This window comes from Hyposmocoma kahamanoa, unplaced genomic scaffold, assembly GCF_003589595.1.
Source record: "Hyposmocoma kahamanoa isolate Upper Pololo Valley unplaced genomic scaffold, ASM358959v1 129, whole genome shotgun sequence".
Lineage (NCBI taxonomy): Eukaryota > Metazoa > Arthropoda > Insecta > Lepidoptera > Cosmopterigidae > Hyposmocoma > Hyposmocoma kahamanoa.
In genome coordinates this window covers 1,311,350-1,335,855 of record NW_020653460.1, presented here as the reverse complement: position 1 = coordinate 1,335,855, position 24,506 = coordinate 1,311,350, and the positions used below count along the sequence as shown (strand labels likewise).

Here is a 24,506-nt window from a genome sequence, read left to right as displayed (position 1 = left end):
GTTACCTTTAACTATACGAAATATTCTTAAACTTTAGTCTAGACCACCCAATTCACAAAATGCATACAAAACACCTTCTGACTTTAACAAAAACCGTCCATCAACATTCTTTGTTCTCCATTCAGGCCGGTGCAAGTTTTTCCCCCTGGTATAAAGTATCGTGGCCGTAAATCTTTGAGTTTTTCTCGACACGAGGTCGCCACGGATTGGGGAAAGCTTGGGGAAACAGTATATATACCATTTTTTGAAACAGTAAGTCAATTTTTTTATATTTGTTTTTTTTACTCTCCAGAATTAACACTGAATCAATGACAACGTAGTAGTATAGTAGTAATTGTTTTTTGTAAATGTATTTTCAGAATTTAATTGCATTACAGGTTTTATCGTTTTTGTTACACATTAACAGCATATTAACAATTTTGCCGACGGGAGATAATAAAAGTGCTATCTTAGTAATTGTAATGGCAATATCGCTAATGACAATAAAAATAACAAGATTTTACGCTGCCCTCTGTTTGCTGCAACTGTGTCCCCAGTGATCTTTGAATAAAGACTTAGCTGCACCTGGTCTAGAGTTCTTATGATGAAACACACTCGACAAAGTTTTAAACTTTGATACCAATGCTATTTAGGACTTCGAATCGGAATAGAAAAATCGGGCATTAAGCTTAATTAAGAACTATATTTATTTCATCATGATCGCGTACCTGTTAAGTATTTAATGTAATTAACTTTCCTAGATTTATCGTTAAAATTAAGTTAATCAAACGTTTCTTGTAAGAGTCATTAAGAAACATCTAAGGCTTATATATTTTTTCCTACAATATCTCCAAATCCCAAACTACTCTTCACTAATCAAGGACATTCGTTTTTCGTTTGTCTCCGAGCTCATCAATCGTATAGCGGGTTACTCCGTCTGCTGTTACAAAAAACGTCTTTGTCCCTACTGCAATTACCGTACCATTTGTCACAGTGTCTTCGCCTATCGTGAGTTTGATTTCTTTAGGGCTTACGATTGATTGATAGGCCTTTCTGTTTCCTTGCTACCGATAACCTTATGGCGTGTTTCAGGTTAAACATAGGGCTACTTAATAAATTCCTTTGAGTGTCGACCAAAAACTCAAAGACGCAGCTACGAGATGAAACCAAGAAATGAAAACTTTTATAGAGAATTTTAGGTCATATGTTTAGTGGATAAAATGATATAAAATGATGAGCTGGCAGTTTATCAATTGGCCAGTTTATTGGTCGAGCAAGATCATTATATAAGAAATTATATGTACCATCATTTGGAAATCAGCGCTAAGATAGTCGGAGCATAAATTCCAACATTCATAATATAAAACAAACCTTTCGCTTATTAATAAAACCATAAATAAGACATACTTGACTATAAAAAGCCTTTTGCAATTCGCACAAAATGGAATAAAAAGGAATTTTAATCACGAATATCATAACAGCGACTGACGGATTTTCGCAAAATCTAGTGATGGCTTGTAAAAAGGAAGACAGGGGAGGTTAATTTGAATCTCAGCGTTTGTTAGCCAAAGAATAATTGGATTTGGACGTCGCAGTTGACAGTTCATTTCGTTGTTTCGTCTCCTGACATGTCCCGTTAAGATTATGAAAAGTTATTCCCGGACTCCACCCTTAATTTGGATAAGAGCCAATTACAACAACTTTGTTCTTTTAACAAAGTTTATTCCAATTTATAGGAGCAGATTTACAGCGTAATTTGGTGGGGACGTTTAAACAACCCAATTTATGGTTCAAATTAACGTCAGAACAAAAAAGGCATCGATAATTAGTCGCAAAACGTGGACGAAACAAAATAATGATGTAATTATTCAAGACAAATTAAAGGAGGGTCGGGGAGTAACTTGTCAAGTTGGCAAAAACTGAGGACAGGCGAACAACAGTCGTTTTTGTCTCAACAATAACGAGGGACAAAAACTGGTGGCATCAAAATGTATGACACTCAACCACCGTTCCTCCTACCACTTTTTGCCCAAGCATAAAAACAAACTTTGGAGTGTAATGTTCAGTCTTAGAGCCTTAAGTGATTTTCGTCGTATTTAGTTGGCGGAGTTGGCGAAAAGTTGCGAGGATTTAATTGTTTCTTTATCTATAATACTTCTTTTCTTTTGTTTTGTTTTGATAAATATTATTGATTACGACTGTCTGCTATTGTTGAATGTCTGATATAATTGAATTAGTAAACGAATTGCGTTTTTAATAGGACCCCGTGAAGTTTTTGCGCTATCTAACATTTCGTTGACATAGAAGTCTGTTTACTTTAGATTATGACGACTTTGCGATCGACTAACAACGTTACGGTTGAGGTATGTTGTTACATAAATATTGTTTGTACAACTATTGCAGCTTTAGAATTCTAAATAACACCTATTTGTTATAGATGAAAACAGTAATTACACAACTGAATAACAATAATCTCGATATGAGCGTTATGAATGGACGTTACAATGTCATTGGCCATTGTTATAATCAAAATCAATAACTTTCCGTGCCATCGGTTATGACAAACGATGTACAGCAGTACCAAGTTTATATTTCCGATACAAATATTGCGAATCAATACATCACTTAAATGTAACACAGATTATGACCGCAAAGGTAAATTTGTCACTTTGTACAGAAGAGCAAACGGTAAGTGAAGAAGAAATAACTCTAGTCACGGTGTTATCTAGCAAGAATACATCAATGTATTCTCCAAATGCAATTGATAATATTTTGTATGGAATTGATTAAGCATACATAATAAACCCTTGTTTGGTTAAAGACGTAGTATTTTTTTAAAATAATTTTGTATGATTGCAATGGAGAGCGGTTTTTTACAATGTAATTATTATAAAGACTTTAAGACAAAATAATTGTGTATTTTAACTGGAAATTACAAGCACACTCAAATTTGTTACTACTTATTTGAATAATTTACGATGCTACATATTTTGAAATTAAAAAAAACATATCTACACGATGCTTCAAAGAATAATTAAAGACATCGAAAAATTTCGTAGATAGAAAATTTGCCTAAAATTACATTGTCTTTAAAAACATCTTAGTTTTGTGTATGAATATTTATAATAAGCTACCAAGCAGGTGAAGTAAAAAGCTTAACAATAAACGCACACACTCATAGATCTACACTAGGGAAACCCTGTACAGCGGGTGCCATGAACATATACATAGACAATCACAAATCGATGCCTTACTTACGCAAACTCGTATCTTATATAGAGTAACTATTGAGGAGATGGGATAACTTTCTATTTATTTTCAATTTCTCATCATAAGTGTTAATTTGGTTGCATTACTTTAAGAATAAGAAGAAGAAAGAAAAAGCCAGTGTGTGAATATGAAGGAAATGTGATGTGAAATCAATCTGCAAAATTATATACAATCCATTTTTTGCATTTCAGTAACTTTTGCTTTAAGATACGAGTTTGAGAAAGTAAGGCGTTGGTGTAACCCACACCAACGAGAGAAACAAATACAGACCATACAAATATTTCTCCCGACCTTGAAATCGAACCCAGTAATCTCTGCGTGGCAGTCTAGCATGGTAACCGATGTATGAAATATATGCAAATTTGAAGAATGATTTTGCGTGCTTCAGTTTCTTCTCAATACAAAATATGCAAGCAGGTATTTGACCGCAACATCTCCTAAAAATGATTAAACCGTAAATAAATCACACTTATTCAAGATAAACGACAAATTTTGGTTGAACAGAATCTCAATAAATGTATTTAAAAAAGAAGACCTCAAACATAAAGCCGTGAAAATAGTAAAAGAAAATACATTCTCTCTCGTCGAATGTAGTTACGAAATTAATGTTGAAGCTAGAGCGACAAAGCTGCGTATTGAACCTGACATCTGTCTGCAAGGTAAAATATTATTTCAGTGTAGTTAACTGCGAAAACTGTTTTGGTAAATCTACGTTCATTGTAATTGGATTGGCTTATTGGGAATATTATGTTGAAGTGAGAGAAAACATTTTTAAAATTTTTATTACGTCGTAAAACCAAGTACAGTTGTAAGGGAGACTACGATAAACTTACCTACTGTAAGATACTTCCTATAAAAGCAAAAGTTCAATATTTGGCCGCTATTCAAAACTATTATACAACTGAATTTAAAATTAATGTAACGAACAAGTATAATACTAGGCGAGCCGTGAAAATAAATATGTATGTCCAAGAGTAAATAACTATGGTAAAAGAACAAATATATATATATATATATATATATTGCCAATTATATTTAATAAATTCGGTTTTTTAAGAGGCAGAGAACTGTTTTCACTTTGAAGAAGAAATTAAAATTTACATAACAATAATAATAACGCACACACTCAACATAGCCCCGCACTAGGGAAACCACACACATAGACAACCACAAATTACACCCAAACTCACAAGAGTTAGAGAGACAAATATTTCCCCCGGCCCGGGAATCAAACCTGGTATCTCTGCATGGCAGCATGGTAACCATTCGGCCACCGAGGCAGTTAAATACTTCTTGAAAGCATGTACATTTAGTAAATTCTACATTGGTTTTGTTAAATGTACTCGTACTGGGATATTAGGTATACAGTTTTGTGATTGTGAATGTAACCTCGCCAACAAATCGCTTTCGCAGTTTGGTGAGAAATTGTATCATGTTCTCTTGTATGCCTTGTTTGTATGAAATAAAATGAATAAATAAATAAAAGTTGCAGAGTCAATACGCATGTTGTTATCTCAACACAAAGAATTAGATATTCCGCTTAATAAAGACTAACGTGTTATATAAAATAAGAAAAAGCAGTGGTGGCCTTATGGTTCAACCCATCGCCTCTCAACCAGAGGCCTTAGGTCCGAAACCGGGTTCGCACCTTTGAGCTTCTCGGAATTTATGTGCGAAATTTTATTTGAAATTCACCATGAGCTTTTCAGCGAAGGAAAACATCATAATGCATATCTGCATATAGTAGATAGGTTGACAACTCGCATTGAGTCAGTGTGGCGGATTATGGCCTAAAGCGTCGTCTGAGAGGAGACCCGTGCCCAGTAGTGGGACGTATAAGTGTGTTGATGATAATAATGATGATTCAACGTGTTAAATGTTGTTACCTTTGGGAGAAAACGGATCCTGTTCTAGATAACTGGACCTATATTACAGCTCACAGATCAGGCTAGTCTTGAATAGAATAAAATTTTGTAATATGATAAAATATATAATGTTTTGAATATAAATAGAGTTGTTATATGTGGCGTGAATATGTATATATGAAAATGGAAGATTCTTTTTAATCAACGATTGATCACGGAATTTTTTCTTTTAAAAACGTAAACCATACCAATTAATTACCTGGCCTCAAACTAGTTTCCCTGTACTATGAGTACCTACCAGACCAACGGAATTCACTCCGAGGCATACTAACTTCACTAACGTTAAGGTACACATTTTAAATAATTTGTAATGATAAGTAATTGAAGACATTCAATGACCCCAGTTCTATTTCCAATTTCGTCAAACAGAAAGAGATCCATTCATTATGATTCTAAAACAAACATTAAAACACACACTTCAAGTGTTTATTAGACCAAAAAATCGACAAGCCAGCTCGACCACCCAAGTGGTACAGGGCTTTAGAGATTCCCATATCATAAAATCTTTCTTTTATCGCGTACGGGTTAGGAAAAGTCAAAGATTTAACACCCACTCACTACAACATGTCAAGGTTTACAACAGCTATAAGAAAGCACTAAGTGTTTTTTTAATCCATTGTTTCGTATTGTCTTTTGTGCTTGTAGTTGTGAATAGACTGTAGATGTTTTCTACGACTCTTTTTAAGCACCAATTTTATGTCTCTCTATAAAATGGTCAATGAAAGCTGTTATAAAATTTTACACATTCTTCTCAGGAGAATTTGCCTTACGAATTAGTAGTAGAGTTTAATCAGTGAGATGTGAATTGTTAACTTTAACGTCTTTGCGATTTAAGGCACTAAATGGCACTGCAATAGCAATGGATAGGAGTGCGCTTACCGTCAGGTGCATGAATTGTTTGATTCGTCATTTGATATCTTGATATTGAAACCTTTTTCAGTTTTATTGTGAATATGTACTACAGTCGCGTCTATAGCTCATTTTTCTTCATCAAAAGAAGCCAAGGCAAGCCATTTAGCCTTAGTTGCAAAGACAAGATATTTAACATCACCAAAATAAGTATTGATGTCATGAAATTCCAAACCCGTTAAATTATAGCAGACGTAGATAAATACTCCAGAAACAGCAACAGGACGTTTTCTTCATTTAGATTTGCGACAGTCTTGATTTGACATTCTACAAGCAAATTTATGTGACCGTCTTAAACACTTTCGTAGGCCTGTACATCCAATTAACTTGGGTCTCAGTGCTAGTAACATGACAATTCTATAAATAATTTTCGCGGCGACTCGGACATTCGTTGTAAACGTCGCTTTAGATATGTTTATTTAATTCATACCAATAATTCAGCGAGAATTATGGGCATAGGCCGGAAGATCATGTTGAATTAAATATTTGTTGTCAAACTGAATTTTTACTTTATACTTTTTGTAGTCTTTTATTTGTGATTTTGTTCTGTTTATTTGTGTCTTGCGATTGAACGTTTTGATGATGTGTCTTTAATTTTTTTCACTTTTTTTTGTTTCAATTCGTTTTTTTCTTTTGTGGTAGTCAAATAAATGTATTTTTCTTTCTTTCTAATTTCCATAAATTCCCTTATCAAAATATACGAAAATATTATGTGACATGGTAAACAATTAACAATTGACTTTGTGTTTTTAATAATTATAAATATGTGTAATAATAATTATGTAACTCCTGTATTTGTTACTAATGACTTGGAGGACCTCAGCGGCCCAACAATTTGCACAATGGGCGTCAGGAAACGAACTTTTCTGTTTTGTTTTGGTTCCGATTTGGATGTTCTGGTTTGTTATGATATTCGTAGGTACAGGGAACATTTTAATTTGAGATCATGTAATCATTATTATTATTAAGCATAATTTTTTTTCTTAATTATTTAGTAACCACTGAATATTGAGAAAAGGTGACTAGCGGAAGTTTTAGTACAAAGGCATTGTTAATTATATTGTAACTGTGAAGTACGACTAAATCGTTAAACTTTTGGAAAGATCATTAACTATCTCATTATAACAAATGAATTTGGGAATACTGTTATATAAACGCACTTTCTAAATCTTATTGCGCATACAATTTTCGTCTCAAATCATAATAATACACATAAATTTGTTTTTTATATTAGCATATTACTCTAGCTAAACGGATATTAATTTAAATTAAAAAGCAATGAATTTCAAGGGACATTAATATGAAAGTATTTGAACTTACTGATCGTAAGATGGATATATAAATAGACATGGATTAACAATCAAACTTTGGTGAGTTACGGTCAATGGTCAAGGCTGACATAAAGTAGACAGTAAACTTTACACCGAGTTAGACATAAAAGTGAACAATAAAACTTTTTACAGCTGGTTAAACATCAAAGACGATTAAAGTGTTCAGTAAAAATACTATTGGATTGGTAAATCTATTTCATTGAGTTACAACATTTTACTTGTGGTAACTGTGGCCCGACTGTGGTATCACTGCCTGTCAGAATTGTACTATGTGCCTAAATTACTATGTTCTGGATTGAAAACTACAGTAAACAAGATCTGCCCCACGGCGGCAACACAGTTGTAATGTTCTACTGAATCGTAAATGTCTATTGGTGGCGGTAGCTGCTTCTTATTAGATAGACCGTCTGTCTATTTGCCGGTGTAGACGGAGAGTATTGTAAAAGTGTACGCAATCAATATAAAGAAGCACTAAAATGGTTGAATTCTTGCAATGATTGACGTCCAATAAAATCTATTCATTTGGATAATGTAAAATAACAATAAAATCAGCAAGAATTTACAATCTTATTTGTGACAAGGTAGCATTAACATTTGTAATTATAATATTCATTAATATCTTTATATTTCAAACGGCAGTGTTAAAGAATTTTTATAAGGTAAATAACCTTGAGTTGGTTGAAAACTCTAGTTGGCCACAAAAATATACCGTCGCTTAATTTAGGCATATATGATAGTAACGAAACGTCGTTGAAATATATCCCTTTTACTTTAAACAAAGATAAGAACATATCAAAGCGTTTTAAGAAGGTATACAAGAACAACAAAGAAAGGTGAAAATGCGTGACGATGAAATGTAGCAACATTATGACCCCGTATTGAAGGCTTCACACAAAGTCGGCCAATTTAAATATGCAATTCAGAACTACATGGCCAATACATGTACAGAAATTGATCGTACTGCGACAAACGTTCATGTTATCCTTACTACAGTGTGTTTGTTGACAGAATTTTGACTACTAAAATTGCGACTGAAAATCGGGTATTTAGGTCTGCGTAATTTTTGTCTGGTGATAGTTTAGGCACGCAAAATGAAAATAATGATATGCGCACATGCGTCGGTGTATATAAAATGGGTTTACTGAAGAACTCCAGATCAAGTCCTAACTCTTCAAGAGTTAATTGATTTATATGTCTTCGCTTACTGTACTTCAAATTGATTTAAAAAATATTATACGCTCTATAAGTATCTCCTTTCATATTAAGTACTATTGAAATTTACAGTAACACGTCATTTATTATTCCACCGAGAGACATTAATAAAAAGTATTCATTCCATTTGAATTTGGAGTTTCGATTGAAACCAAAGTTAAAATTCCTACACCGAGAGAAACCGAAATCCCAAAGAGGATTAAAAAGACAAATGAATGCAGCAAAGTTATGACAGCTGTAGTTGTTTGCATGCAGACCGACAATGAGATCGTATGAGTTTGCTTGTATTGTGTCCTCGAACAGCAAACAGTTTTAAAAATTGGGGTAACAAAGGTAGTGACAATTGGTAGCGTGTATACTGGATTATTCTCAATAAGATTTAAGTTCCAATATCAGACGGCCATTATAGACACCTGGTAAAAAACCCGTTGATTCAACAAATTTGACAGTTCAACATTAGAACAGATGAGCTTCACAACGCTTCATAGACTGCAGGATATGAAGCGATAGATCAAAATTACGGTATCGGACGCGTGTGCATATCAAACTTTATATAGTCATTACCAATTTCCAAGCTCATTACCTGCTCGCTTTTATGGGACCGCACCAATCTATAACGGCCGGTCACTGCCCACTCGACAAAAAATAACAAAACACGACAGCTGTACGAAGAACGAGGTCTAATAATAAAGTAGAAATTTCGACGGACATTATCCATTATCTTAATTTTGATACGGTTTACAAAAGAGCGTTAACTCGTGCGACATATGTGTTGGGGCAACGCTTAACAACGGTCCGAGCCGGATTATAGAGATAGCTGCTATGAACCTACTGGTTTTTTAGTGGATTTTTTTCATGCATCAATTACGGCCTGCTGTAGGTGACCGTGACTGGAGATAACGCAGTAGTCACTACTCAAACATTGACGCGACTGCCATATCAAAATACAATGTTTGTTGTACTCGAATATCGTTATTCAAATATTTCACTGACTCTTGGTATCTGTCATCGCATCTCATAAGCAATAAAGATGAATCGATACAATGGCCGCCATACATAAAGTTGCAACTAACAATACGCTTTCTGATGTCAAAGAAATTGAATCCTGTGTTCCGGACGCAGCATAAAATTTAATGTCGACGATTGAAAATTTATTTCGGCACTCAAACTTCTGTTGACAGCAATCGGTGGCCATCGATAATCCACTATCTCGCTCACACATCATGATAACATGTGGGTGCTTGCGTCGCGGAGGATACGCCCGAGAAAAAATAAACAGGTACCAAAACCGACCTTCGTTAGCGGTGCCGAGCACAAAGCGAAAAAGCCGATAAACATCTATAATTTCTTAGAAGTCACAATTCTTGGGGGACCCAAAATCGATGAAAATTTTTGTCTTTAATATGTAATTTATCTTTTACTGTTCACACTTCATGAACTCGAAAATTTAGTCTCGAATGAGTTGTCACGTTTGTTGTCTCTGAAGGCTAGATAGTTTGTCGGGTGTCGTCTTGTTGGTGAATTATAGCCTTATTTCCGATGCAGGAATGTGACATAGAGACATGGAGGACTGGTGGTCAATGAGCCGTGCGCGATAGAATCAAGACATTCTATCCATCCGTCCACTGGATTTTATTTAGGTACTAAAATTTCAACAGTTTGCTCGAATCTTCGATTGATCTCTGAGAAAGACGACGGTAGCATTCAAACACCTTTAATAAAGTCATAAAGTAGGCGGTCTTTGTAGATAATTGAGTTCAAAACTTTTGTCACCTAAAACGATTTCAACTTCCAAGAACAAATTGATTCTTACAGATCCTTAACTGCGGCAGTCAATTGTGAGATAACTCAATAAAGATGTCTTACAGTTTGCTGGCATGTCAGGTTTATTGTCTTTTTTTATATTTTTTGTGCGACTCAGGTAAAAGATGCTAGGATCTCGGCACATGGGCGTAGATTTCGTTTCTTATGGAAATGATTAATGAAGCTTTAAATTAGTATTGGATAAACGCATCGGTGGATTTCTTATAAAAACTGACATTAAAGGTGTTGATGATATATCTAAATATGATCCACATGGATGATTATCTACAGGAAGACGGAGTGATGACTTTATTTGAACATGCATTATATCGAAACCTGTAATGAACATCCAGGTAATAATATACGCTGTACGCAATAAGCTAAAAATCTTAAATAACTTGAAGAAGTCTTCACTGTTCTTGAATTTTATTTTTAACTAGGAGCATGACAAAGTCACGTTAACAAAATCCTATTACAATGTTATATCCTATTGTTCTAAAGCGTTTTACAACCAATTTAAGAATCAGAAAAGTACAAGACAGTGCTTAAGAATTTAGAATATTTTAGGTTGCAGCGCCATAAACAAGAATAATGGTAGATGCTTCATAGTACTTAATATAAAAGGTGAAGTGAATGGCGAAACACAATGCCTAGTAAAAGCTAGAAGAACCCAAATTCTTTTAATATCAGGGCGTAAAATGTTTATACTTTTGCGAATAATGTAAGATTTGAAAGTAAGTAGATATATTCTTATTGTAGTCTCGTCGTTGTTGTACAGAATGGATTGTTACATGTAAGAACAGAAATATATTTTTTGTAATAAAAGCCAATATAATATCAGAAAGTACGTACCTATTTAATCTATGATATATCATCTCTCACAGTAACGCAATTTATAATATAATTTATTATGGTACCAGTAGAGTGGATAAAATTTTCGAGTATGACAACCCTTCTATGTTAGCATATTTATTACGCTATAATCAGTGCTGCAATATGGCAAAAAATAATGAACGTCATAAAAACAAGTACACCCTTGAGACTACAAGACATCTCAATTCACCGGATGAGAAAAAAAACAATAATAATCTCGGTTAAGACCCCTTAAATAGTAAAAAAAAAACAATAAAGCGGTAGCGAAACTAGTTCCAGTCATCTTACATCTTGACAAGTGGAAGTAAACAAACTTTACGATCCTTTCGAGGGGGTACAGAAAAAAAGTTTTTTTTTGGAGAACAATCGTAAACGTGACGCTATTGAAATGTTTTAGGACTACAGCACCATGTGCTTGGCGCCATGGGACCTATAAGTTTCGGAAGCCGTTAAATAGGCCAGCCATATGTGATGATTTGCGGAAAATTGCGGAATTTTAATTTACTGACTCGATAAATGGTTGGGATCGAAAATTTTATATTTATTGCTAATGCATATATAGAATTTCACGGTATGTTTACAAAGTTTGTTACAACGGAAAAAATGTGTAGTCTTACATTCTTACATACCTTTTCTTGTTGAACAATTGCCGAAATTCCTTTTCTTAGGGAGACACCTACCTACGATCAGGATTGAGACAAACATTAGTTAATCACAATGATAAATTCGTTCGTTTATCGTCAATACATGTTCCACTACTAGGTACGGGTCTCCTCTGAGAGAAGTAGAGGCTATAGTCCGCCATGATGGTCAAGCTTTGGATTTTTGAACTGAATGGACTTGCTCTTAACCAATACCTAACCCCGGAGCAAAGTAGGATCTACGATGGACGACGATTCAGTCGTACCTTAAAGATACTCGGGTTGCAAATGTAGGATGTAACATGTTTTCGAAGGGTTGTGACCTTCCTCGACGTGCAGTTTTCATCACAATATTTTCCTTCACCATCAGGGAGAGGTTTTTTTTAATTAATAGACACATACTGGCCACAATCTCACTTGATGTTAAGCGACGATGTGACCGACGATAGGACGCGTTTCCCTAAAAAATGCCTATTCACTTTAGCCTTGAATAGCCCCAAATTGTACTTTTCGGAAAATACAGATAGAGAATTCCATTCCCTTGCCGTACGCAACAGAAAGGAGGAAGCAAAGCGCTTAGTGCGTATAGGTGGAATATCAACGACATGAGAATGGAGATCTCCAGACCTTCTAGTCGACCGAAAGAGGAACGGTGAGGGTGGAACTAAATTGAAAAGTGCCTGCGCACACTCCCCGAAATATATCCGATAAAAAACCGACAAGCAGGCTAGTCTTCTGCGATGGTCGAAATTTTGTAGCTTCGACTCCGCAAGAGAATTGTTGTTAATAAGTATTTATTTATTTATTTATTTATTTATTTATCCATAGATATACAGCTTGTTCCTATACTATACACCAAGTCTCTTTGCTTTTCGCTCCACCAAGTCCAAGGCAGCTAACTGGTAATGGCAGAGCCGTCCCAAAGGTGGCAGCAGTACTCCCTACACGATCGAACTTGTACAGATTTAAAAGCTGTTCAGGTAATCAGGTAATGCTATTAAACATTCATAAATATACGTAATTTAGAAACTAACTCTACCTCTCAATTAAGAAGCAACTATACTTCCACAAGGCTATCACCACATTGACAATGGAGAGCCAACACAAAATAAAGAGTTTTTGTTAATGCTAAAAAACAGGCCAATATAGTACACTCAAAGTCAAACAATCATTTATTGCATAGGTAAAATTTGAAACGTTTGAAAGTGTCATTTTTTAAGCTACTGCTCGTTCACTACGCTGACCTCCCTGAGAAGAACGAGCAAGAAACTTTAGGAATTGCTCTTTTCAAATAAACTTAAATGCTATGGAATACACTTTGAATCATAATTGTGTGGAATCTAAACTCTTGTTGTCTTTTCATACTTTATTTAAAACATACTCTTCAATTTTGTAATATGACTTTTCAATTAAAATACTTTTAACGTAAGTTTTAAATTAAGGAATTGATAATCTTAAAATATTCTTCGGAATCTTATTGTAAAAACGTATACAGTTTCCCATAAAATAATCGTTTATCTTAGTTAAACGAAACCGTGGCACCAAGAGTTTGGACTTAGTTCTAAGGTTAATATTATGAATATCTTCTTACTTAATGAAATTATGTATATTTTTTATATTTTGAGTTGGTATGATTGCTTTGTGGAACCCAAAAATTATGATGATGAATTTATTATAAATACTTCAGATATTGTTATCATCATCATCCATTTATAACATTTCACTATTTTCACTGCTAGGTGAAGAAAATTGAGCGATTTAACAAAAGTTTCTTTTTTAGAATAAAGAAAAATATTTTGTTACAAACGTTACGTTGAGCTTTTAATTCGAAAGGAAATTAATGTAAAAACATTCCGACTGCATAATGTTGACGGATGTTTTGTTGTGTTAAGCAAAATTAGAAGTTTTCTGGACAATTTATACCGCACACAATAGTGTTGTTAATTTTTTTATTTATATAATATCGATAAGCTATTATAAATCATTAAAACTGCAAAAGCCGCAATTTCACCCCGTTATAGCTTCTGCGCTCTTAAACGTCCCGCACCTGAGCACGGGTTTCCTCTCAGGCGAGTGCTAAGGCCATAGTCTATTTTATTTTATTTTTATTTATATATAAATAAAAATAAAAAAATAAAATAGTCGGCCATGCTGACCCAATGTGGGTTGGGGGTAGTGAACCTTTTTCAACGTGCAGGTGTTTTCCTTAACCGAAAAGCTCACGGTAAATTACAAATAAAATTCCGAAAAACTCGGAGGTACGAGACCGGATTCGAACCCATAGCGTCTGCTTGAGCGGCGGTAGTGCAAACCATTACGTTGCCACGGCTTTTAAATAATGCAAATACGGCAATTACATATGTATAAATAATGTTATATCAAACAAAAATAATAAATCTCATATAACACGTCCACTTGAAATGATACAACTGCCCAATAAATAACGTCTAATTGTTCTTGACCTTACAAATTTATACCAACAATAAAGCGGAAGACTCCATACGTCTTTACAATATAAACTTTTATTACAACAAGCCACATAGGTTTATTATTGTCCCTGAAGGCGTGTACCGTGCAAGATGTCTGAGCTATTGTTAGTAGTGTACTAGAAAATGGCTAGATCGCTATTCAGACGGGCTTTTATGGCTAAACGGGGTCTTAGCCAGTATAACAAACTACCCTTGCGACGGTTAACTGAATGCGTGTTCTTTAAACGGGACTTTTGATAGTTCTTGTAAAATTTATCTGTTAAGTATTTCAATGTTGTATAGTAAATTCGTATTCTCTATTGGAAAGATTATTGGGGCTATCTCTTTATTATTAGGGTCTAGAACTTCTAATCTAATCTTTTTTCTTGAAACATATGTACTGACAATGTTAAGGAATTTATATGAGTGGTATAAAATTTAGTTTTTATTTAGGGTTTCTTTATTAACATTTTCTATTTGATTATACATTGCAATTAAATTCCTTGAGCGTCTTGTTTCAATTATTCATTGTCTTCTGTTGGTTCTATCTTTTCAGCATTTTTTATTAATGCACTTACTGTATAACAGGACGCTTTATTGGCTATTGGTACATACACTTTACGGTCTTTTCCCGTGGGGACAGACAGGGACAACAGCCTTCCACTTGCTACGATCCTACCATATATCTTTCGCCTCATCAACACGCAATAATGCCTTTACACACGCTGGTTAGATAAGGATGCTCTCGGCCTTTATTCAGGACGTCTTCAATTTGGATATTGATGGTACCGGTAATTAGGTAAATCTGACCTTTCTAATTGGACTGGTTCTCTATAAGACTGCAGGTTATTATTATGAAATACATCTATGGAGAAATTTCTTTTCTTAACAATTTTCAATGGACCATTAAGCATGAGTTTTTTTCATTATGTCTTTAAACGTAATTTCACAAAGAATTTTTAACACAATTAAGGACCCCTAATGCAATAGAAATTTGTTCACAATTTGCCGTTGTATAGAATATTTCGTGCTTTTTTTATAATATATTTCATTTGGCTGCGGTTGACGGATCTTTTGTGTAATATTTGTTGATTTAATAATCTTAATCGTTTGTAAGGTATAGAAGTTTTATTGTGAAGTTATGATTTGGGTACCATTTGGACATCTGTCACTTTTTGTGCACGGCATTTGCTGTATTTATTGCTAGATATTATATAAATATTATACACTAATATTGTGTACTTGAATATTGTACAGAACATTGAAAAAAAAAGTAAGTAACTTTAGTAAAATTTGTAAATTTAACAACAATCAGAAAATGACAAAAGCGACAAAAGCTGGATTGATGTAGTACACTTTCTACGAATTGCATAGGTAGATATATCACTATTTATTTTATATAGTATAATGATTGTAATAAAACCATAATCAAGTACTATTTATCCTGATAAACTACTTACAAGTTTATTTCTCCTAACAATCACTTCAGACTACATCAAGAACATCACAACACATGAAGCCGCCAAAAATACCAAACACAAAACCGCAACACAGAAGTTAACACATCACCAGCACGATTTCTAAAATTTTTACGAAAAAAAATATAAATCACGGTCACACGTCCGCCCGCGGCGGCGTCTGGGCACTGAATAAAACATCTCACAGCATATGGTGGCCGAAACCTTAACAAAAACTATTCACAGAAAAATTTATAACACGTCAAATCTTCGGAGAAATGGTTTCCTCCAGATAGAGACGTTATTTCGTGTGTATAAAATTAATTGTGCAGACCCCTTGGACGCATCTGCCGGCTATTGTGTTTTTTTAATGTGGAGGCTTATTTCGTAAAGTCGGTAGTTATGTGTGATGTAGTTTGGGATTTGTAAGAAATTTTAAAATTTGTTACATTTTTGTAGCGTAATAATACAAACAGATCGTGATAATAATAAAAGACGACCTCGACAGCCCAGCAGTTAGTGATATAAGCTCTAGATGAGGAGGTCCCGGGTTCGTTTTCGGGTATGTCTAATTTGGGAAACGAACTTGCTTGTCTAAATTGGGCCTGATCTAGATGTTCTGAATAATGCCTTGGGGTAAATTGTACGACCAATTACGCTATGCCCTTAACGTGATTTATATAACGTTTTAAAATTCAAAATATAAAATATAAAAAGAAAATCGATATTATATTTTTGCATTCCGTTTGCCGGAAGTTGACTGTTGCATTGTTAAAATATTTCATTTAAATGTATTGACATTATATGTAAATTACCAACAGAAATTAAAAGCGTACCCTAACAGTCTAAATATAAGGTTAATATTAATTTAAAGTCGCGGTGACATACTTATATTACATTTATCGGATCTTAAAAGCATGTATGTTACACGTCGCTTTTATAACATCGTCACTTTAATTCAATAGATAATAAAAGAAAAAATACTTTATGATTTTATATATAAGGCTCATATTTGAAGCAACGGTTTATTTTAATTTTATTTTATTTAATTATCAGATAAACACAAACAAATACATACAAAACAAATAACAAACATTGAACAAGCAAGATTAAATAAATATGAACCAACGTGTTCCACAAATGTGTGACGATTTCATTTTCGAGTATGCCTTACTACGCCTCACTAGGTTTACTATATTAAATTAGGTCTTAGTAATAATTACATTAATCTGTTTCCATAAAACTGTAATTAGGCCGAAATTTGAACTTTAGAAAATAGTATTTAATGGATTCTAATTACTAACGTACATTAAGAGTGAATTTGTGTTCGGAATAGACAGTTATTTATCTAAACTCCAAAGTTATACTTAGAGTGAATAATACCATCCTCTGAAATCGCAGAACAATTAAAATAAAAAGACACAATAATAAAAAAACAAAACAGTGGTATATTTTTTGCAAAACTTTTCTTCTAAAGACACCATCGAAAAATATGAAAATGATTCCTGGTTTTCAGAGGGAGGAATTGTTCACTCTATATGTGTTTATATAAATTGTAAAGAATGCATTTTTGTATCTCTATTCTACTATTGACAATTTCGGTACCCCAGAAGTTGACATTGGGTTCAAGATGAGGAACTCCCGAGTTCGATTCCCGATAGGACCAAATAGGGAAATAAGCTTTTCTAAATTGATCTTCATGATGATTATAATTATAATTTTGCATGAATTAATGAAACTGATATTTTTTATGATATTGAGTGACGGGACGAACAAGTCATTCACCTGGTGGTAAGCGACACGCCTGTCCATAAGAGTTTTATGGCACTCAGAGATTTCCAAACATCTGATGGGCACTGCCATATTGCGCCCGTCACCCTGAGACTTACACTTCAAAAGCGAAACCGAGTAATGCTCACATTACTGCTTGGCAGCAGAAATAGGTAAGGCAGTTCTTCCCTGGACGAACTCTTTCACAAGGAGCTCTCCTGACCTAAATGTGATTTCATTGCGAGTATAACTTTTTCTCAGAATCTTCATAAAGCAATCGTATATTCCCAGCAATCATATGAATGTGAAAAGATCAGATTCACTCATTAAAATTCTGTAACCGATACCGACCTTATCATAATTATTCAACGAATGATTAATTCAGATACAAAAGTTCGTGTTCGGTACGTGTTACCGATACTCATAAACAATTTGATAACGAACATCTCGAAAGCAAATGCTTATATTGCATTTCAATTACCATATAAAATGTACAAAGGTACACGAACCATGAGAGAATGCAACTTCGGTTTGATAATCATCTAATCAGAAATCATTCAATAAGTTTTATTCCAAGCGCCGAGAAACCGATCAGCGCAGCGTGATCCAAGTAATCTCAATCTCTAATCCATAGTGAATAAAGACGGTATTACCCTGCAACAAATCACAAACCAAATCTTAAGTATTATCTTAAAGCCTTTGCGTCTCACATTTTCAGAACAACAAGAACCATATTGAAGATACAATCTCACACTTATAAAGATCCAATTTGAGTTGATTTTTGTGTACAACAAGTTTCCAAGAACGATGTTCTTCCAACAAGAATGTGGAAAACGTCAACTAGTGCTCGAAAGGCAAAACGATGCTCCACGGCGTGTTGTCGGTGCCATCAATGCTGGAAAAGTCGTCAGACAAAAAATAAAGCAAACAATCACTTCGTTGCAGGCTGACACACTGGCTGGTTTTATTATTTTTTTTCTTTACAAGCACCAGTGTGTACCTTAATTACTGCTATTGTTTAAAGGACATTAAAAAATAGAGCACAAAATTCGAATGCCAGCGGTTCATCGAATCACTTTTCCCCCCGATGGTAATAAAAAACACTGTACGAAACTTTACAACTTAATTACATACATCTGTTAGTGGACTGACAATTTATAATCCACCTTTGTCCCGCAATAAATTGTAACAGAGACAATAAAGTTATTTTGCGGGAACAAAAAACAAGGCTGAAGAAAACAAAGCGCATAATTAATTAAACAACATAATAAGCCGTCGATTCGGGATGAAGTCGGACACCTGCAAGAACTAAACGTCTTCATTATAATGAGGTATAGAATAGTAACAGGTGCGTTTCGAAATGATTGGAAGCTGAGCGCAATTTTATCACAGTTAATTACAATGTGCAACTAATAAGTTGTTTGCCGATGTGTCGATTTCATATAGTGTCATTAAGGTTTATTGCGATAGAAATTTGAGAATGATTCAAAAGTTATAAATTCTTGATTGATCGGACAAGCAATTATGTGTTAGCCTACATTCATAATTGGTGTTTTTCGATTGGCACTTAACTCTTCATCAGTGTAATTAAAATGTTTGATAAAACTTTTGAGTTTAAAGAATAAGGAAATTCTAACCTTGTTATTCGAAACGAATGCTTACTGAGAATCTTTCTCTAATTACACAGCGGTTCTGTTTAAGTTTGTACTGTTTACAAAGTCACGATCCTGGTAATTGTTTCGGCTGATGTTCGCTAACGTTGACAGGCACCCCGGGGACGTGTGTACTGGCGCCGATTGGCGGGAAGCTTCAAGATGGCGGCCGACCTCGCCTGACCCATCCGTCAAGCGCGAAGGTGGAACATCTGTTTTAACATGTCGGACTGGCAGTTAATAAAGTCATTCCATTTTCAAACGGGGAATATTGGGATTTTAAGAAGAAATAAATTGGCCTGTTCACTAGTTTTTCGTTTTCTTTTTTTTTATTTTGTTACGGATTAGGCGACATTTGTTTGGTTACGGTTTTCTGTGGAAACAAACTGAATGACGTTCTTGGAATGAAGATGTTTTAGTGACGTTGATATAGGGCAGCTGTCATCGATAATTCCTAATTTGGTTTCTTGGAATATCATTCCCAATACCAAACATTCTTGTAGTTTAATACCCGTATCTTAATTTGTAAACGTTAAATTTTACTATTTATACTTGTAGTAAGAAAGTCTGTACATTATATCATTCAATACGTTTTTGTTTATGTCCAGTTGAAAAGTTCAGGTCCAAATTCCTTGTACAGTCTACGGTGTATGAAAGATCTGATGTACGAACGCAGGAAATAGAAGAAGTAAGTAAATGTCGCATTTCAAACTGACTGGAAATAGGCGTAACAGCATTGTTTAGTACAGACAATCGAATAACATTTTATACGTCATAATATCAAGAAAAATTTCACCACCTATGAGTAACTAGTTATATAGTCAATTTATTCGAAAGGATACGACTTGTATATTACAATGTTTAGACCAATTTTGTTAAAGTCGACCTTATTGAAACAAAAACGTACATTTTCCTGATTTACACTTCTGAATAACGTTTCTTCCCTCCCATTTCTAAAACATGAACTCGCGAAACTAACAAAAGAAAGTTAATATAAAAGAATATAACAGCAATTGCCTGAGGCCCGCAATTTGTTCTTCAGCTACCCAAATTCGCATAGGGGCCAACTTTGATTGTATATCACTCCCTCTTGTTCACAACAGTCGTTAGCATGTCGACGATCGCTCTGATCCTTGTATTTATTACTTGTTGCAACATTGTTCTACTTAGACGTTTAGTCCGCAAACTGAAACTGTTTTTGGCGTACAACCAAGCGTGTTGCGTTTTGCGGAACATGGATTAGTAGCGAGTGTTGCTACTAAATCATAGCGGTTGTTCAACATACTTTGTATTTCACTCTTGCTTAGGGCATGTAGTCTTAAAAGTAAATTATCTAAGAGATGTTGTTTGAAAAACGTGCCATATCTTTGGTAGGCCCGACGTATAGCGTCTTGTTTTTAAAATTGGTGCTTTCCACTATCCAATTGTGGACATACGCGTTTCTTTCCCGTATGTTATGTTTACATCGCAAACATCTTTATTAACCGACTTCAAAAAAGTAGGAGGTTAACTGGTCATTTTTTATTTGTGTGTATGTTACGTGATAACTCCGATATTTTTTCAAATTCAAATTCAAATAAAAAATATTTCGCCAATATTACAGCACAGTACAGTACATGAGTCACAAAATGAAATAAAATAAAAACATACTCTACATACAAACATACAAATATTATTGAAAATGTATTGTCCAAGAGTCATGGGTCTCAACCGCTACCACTATCCACATCCACATTTGTGGACCGATTTCGACGATTCTTTTTTGTTGGAAAAGGAGTATTTGATGACGGAAATGGTAGAAAGGTGAGAGGAACTCCTCAACAGTGTACAGCAGCTACCTTGTGTTAGGGCCCAAATGGTTCGTTTTATATGATGAGACATGCTATTTTACACAGTTTTATACAGTTATAGTTGAGGCGAACATAGTGAAATTGGATAAGAAACCTTTGAAGTCGTTTTCTTTTTAGATGTCAATACAACTCTTGCCTGATAAGGATGGCCCAAAACCCAAAAGCCCTTGACTGCTCTCCGACTACTTTGTGAATAATTATATAATTTTCATAACCAATAAGTATCTACTAAGCACGTTTACAAAAACAGCTGAGGATTTCTTTTTATAACATACTCGTTTCACGGTCTATTTGTTTTAGATGCAAAAACGGATCGTAAAGATGCCAATACAAATATAATATTTTCATATTTCCAACCGCAAAATTTTGTTTTCATGCATGAGCAAAATGTTTATGACCTCCTTTTATTCTTTTCCCTAACCTCATCGTAAAATTTGAGCTTAAATTTCACGACTTATTAAGAATAAAAATGTGAAAACAAATAAAATTACTTACCCCTTTTTAATGATGGTTTCCGTATTACGAAAATCTGTAACAATAAATAAGGCAGTTTTGTGAAAATTATTCTCTTGCGAATTTTGTACTTATGACAAGTTGTAAATTTTTTTACAGCTTAAAATTAGGCTCAGTTCATATTGTTGTAGTTCCCTGATATAGGCATCCCCCAATGTTGTATGCTATTTGGTCAGGATCCCAAGTCTACTAATACTAGTATTTTAGTTGCGTGGATAGATTGCCACTGACAAGATTTTTTATTTTTTATAAGAAATAAGTTCGCATTTGACCTGGTGGAAAGTGACGATGAGGTCGACGATATAGCATGCACACCTAAATAATACCTATTCACTCTCACCTTGAAAGTTCGGGGAACAAGTCTGCAGACAGGGAATTCCCCTCCATAGCCGTTCGCCATATAAATGTGGAAGCTAAACGCTTCGTGGGAATCCTTGGAATATCCACAACATAGGGGTGGAACCCTAGCCTACGCCTAGTCCCCCGTTGATGGAAAGGGGAAGGTGGAATCAAATTACGCAATTCCTACAACTTCACTAAGTTTGTAATACTTACATAATAGAAAAAAATATAGTCTGACAAAAAATTGTCTAACAACTTTTAGGAACATGTTTATTCAGTCACGTGATTATTGCAGCCAATAGAAAGCTCGATGTCTTGTTCATTATAAAATTTATCCTACTCTCTACTTAAAAAATTTTTGGGATTTGTTTCGAATTTTTAACCGACTTCAAAAAGAGGAGACACTCGCCTTAACAACAGCCACCGACTACAGAGGACTCTTAGATCTTATTCCTAGTAAATTTTTTGACTAGGTTTCTCTTTATATCACAGAAGACATCAACCCTAATATTTATACATTCCACTTTTATTTTACGTCCCATTATGATCATAATTTAGAATAGTACTTAATATATAGAAATTTTAGCATAATTGATAGTATTTACAATTTTTATTGCTCAACAGTACATTGTTTTTTTCTTTTAAGGTTATTTATTGACATTACTTAAGGCTACTCTGAGAGAGTGAGGGCCTGGTGAGCTGTAATACAGCTTTAGTTGCCTAGTACGATCTCCAGTCTCTCACAAGGGATACAACATTTAAAATTGTTAGTCTATTATGAAATAAGTGTATATTTGTTTCCTTGTGTGTTATTATTATTATTATAATTGAGAATAGAATACGTAAGTACAATATAAAAAACGACTTTCACGACTGTTACACATTAGCAATGTAACTACTTAAACAAAATGAGGCGGATCTCGTTTCGACTGTATGTTTTGTGCGTGCGTGCGTGCGTGCGTGCGTGCGTGCTTGCGTGCGTGCATGCGTGCGTGCGTGCGTGCGTGCGTGTGTGTGTGTGTGTGTGTGTGTCCGTGCGTATGTGTGTTACGCGATTACTCCGACGTTTATGAATCGTTTTCGATTATTATTTTTTTTGTTGGGAAGTATTACAAATATTCTATCTCTAATGGTGGCAAATTGCAGGATGAATCCGGTTTTACGGATTTCAGCCACTTTCCGCTAACAGATTGCAATAAAACTTGGCAAATAGATGTAATTCCAATGAAAGTAAAATGTTATGATGACCTGGAGTTGATCTGATGATGCAAATGGCAGACAGATGAGAGGAACTCCTAACAGTGTACAGCAGCTACCTTGTGTTTGGGCTTATATTATTCGTTTGCACGAGGAGTTCCATAATTTTAGTAGCCGTAGAGCTTCTTGTATGTGTCCATTCTTTGATATAAATGATGACCAAGTATCGGAAAAAGATGTACCATCAGCACCATCAGCATTATACATATTATATAAATATCAGCTCCATCAGCATTATTAGCATCTTCATCATTTTTATCATTTAGTAACAGTAGAGCTCCTTGTGTGAGTTCGTCCAAGAAAGTACTGCCACCGTACTTATTGTAATGAAAAGTCACTTATCTACTGCATTTTTTTACATGAATTAATTTAAAATCCAACTTTGACTTACAACATCGTAGGACAAAATTATTAAGTGAGTAGTTTTGTTCTACGATGCAGTAAAACCATTTCCGGAAATCCGGAATTCGAAACAGTAATGAATTAAAATCTTTTGGTTTTAACAACATGTATCTATAGATTTGGAAGAACTTTTTCCGACCTATGATGATGACAAATAACAAACAAAAAACACTTCGACATCTTCAATTAATAACTATATAAAATGAATGTGTTGTTATAATGTACGTTTTCCAACACTAATTAAGAATAATGTAAGAAAGCTATGTAATAATTTAATGCAATGTTATAGTGTAATGTAATAATACAATAGTGTGATTTAGCCCTCAGCGGTTGTTGGAATGTGATATGCAATAAGTGGAATTTGAATAGTAATAATTTAACTAATTTTATTGAGTAGAAGCAAAGCTCCTTGTATAAGACTTCGTTCCTATTTTTACCGGAAAGCAGTAATGTGAGCATTACTGCGTTCCGGTTATGAAAAGTAAGGGTGCTGGTAAAAATACACGCATGTGGGACTTGTCAACTTATATCTCAGGGTGCGCAATGCAGTGCCTCTCAGTTCTTTGCAATTTAATACTTTCAGTGGCACTGCAACAGTTGTGAACAGGCGTGTTACTTAACACCAGGCGCATGACTTGTTCGTCCTGTCACTTAGTTAGTATCATAAAAAAAGTTTTGGTCTCAGTGTTCTCTAAAGTCTGAGTTTAATAAATACCTACCGGGAATGGTACAGAGACAGACCAATAGTACCCCAATCTGCCCCAATCCAACATTCCAACTAAAAGTGACGAAGCGGTTTTCCAAACACACATTTAAGGCAAAAAAACTGGATTCTAATGATTCCACTTTCAT

At 34.5% G+C, this 24,506-nt stretch overlaps 1 protein-coding gene across 2 annotated transcripts in view; it reads right to left on the bottom strand.

Annotated features, from left to right (window-relative positions):
* Window positions 1-21,669, bottom strand: part of LOC113240290 — a 122,503-nt gene extending 100,834 nt beyond the window's left edge. Inside the window, exon 1 of one of the 2 annotated variants that reach the window (XM_026477554.1) lies at window positions 21,636-21,669. The gene's annotated coding sequence lies outside the window, so the exon portion shown is untranslated. Of the gene's footprint in view, window positions 1-15,871; window positions 16,052-21,635 lie in introns of those variants that run through there. The other variant, XM_026477555.1, reaches the window with a different exon arrangement.
* Between the last annotated feature and the right edge of the window lie 2,837 nt (window positions 21,670-24,506).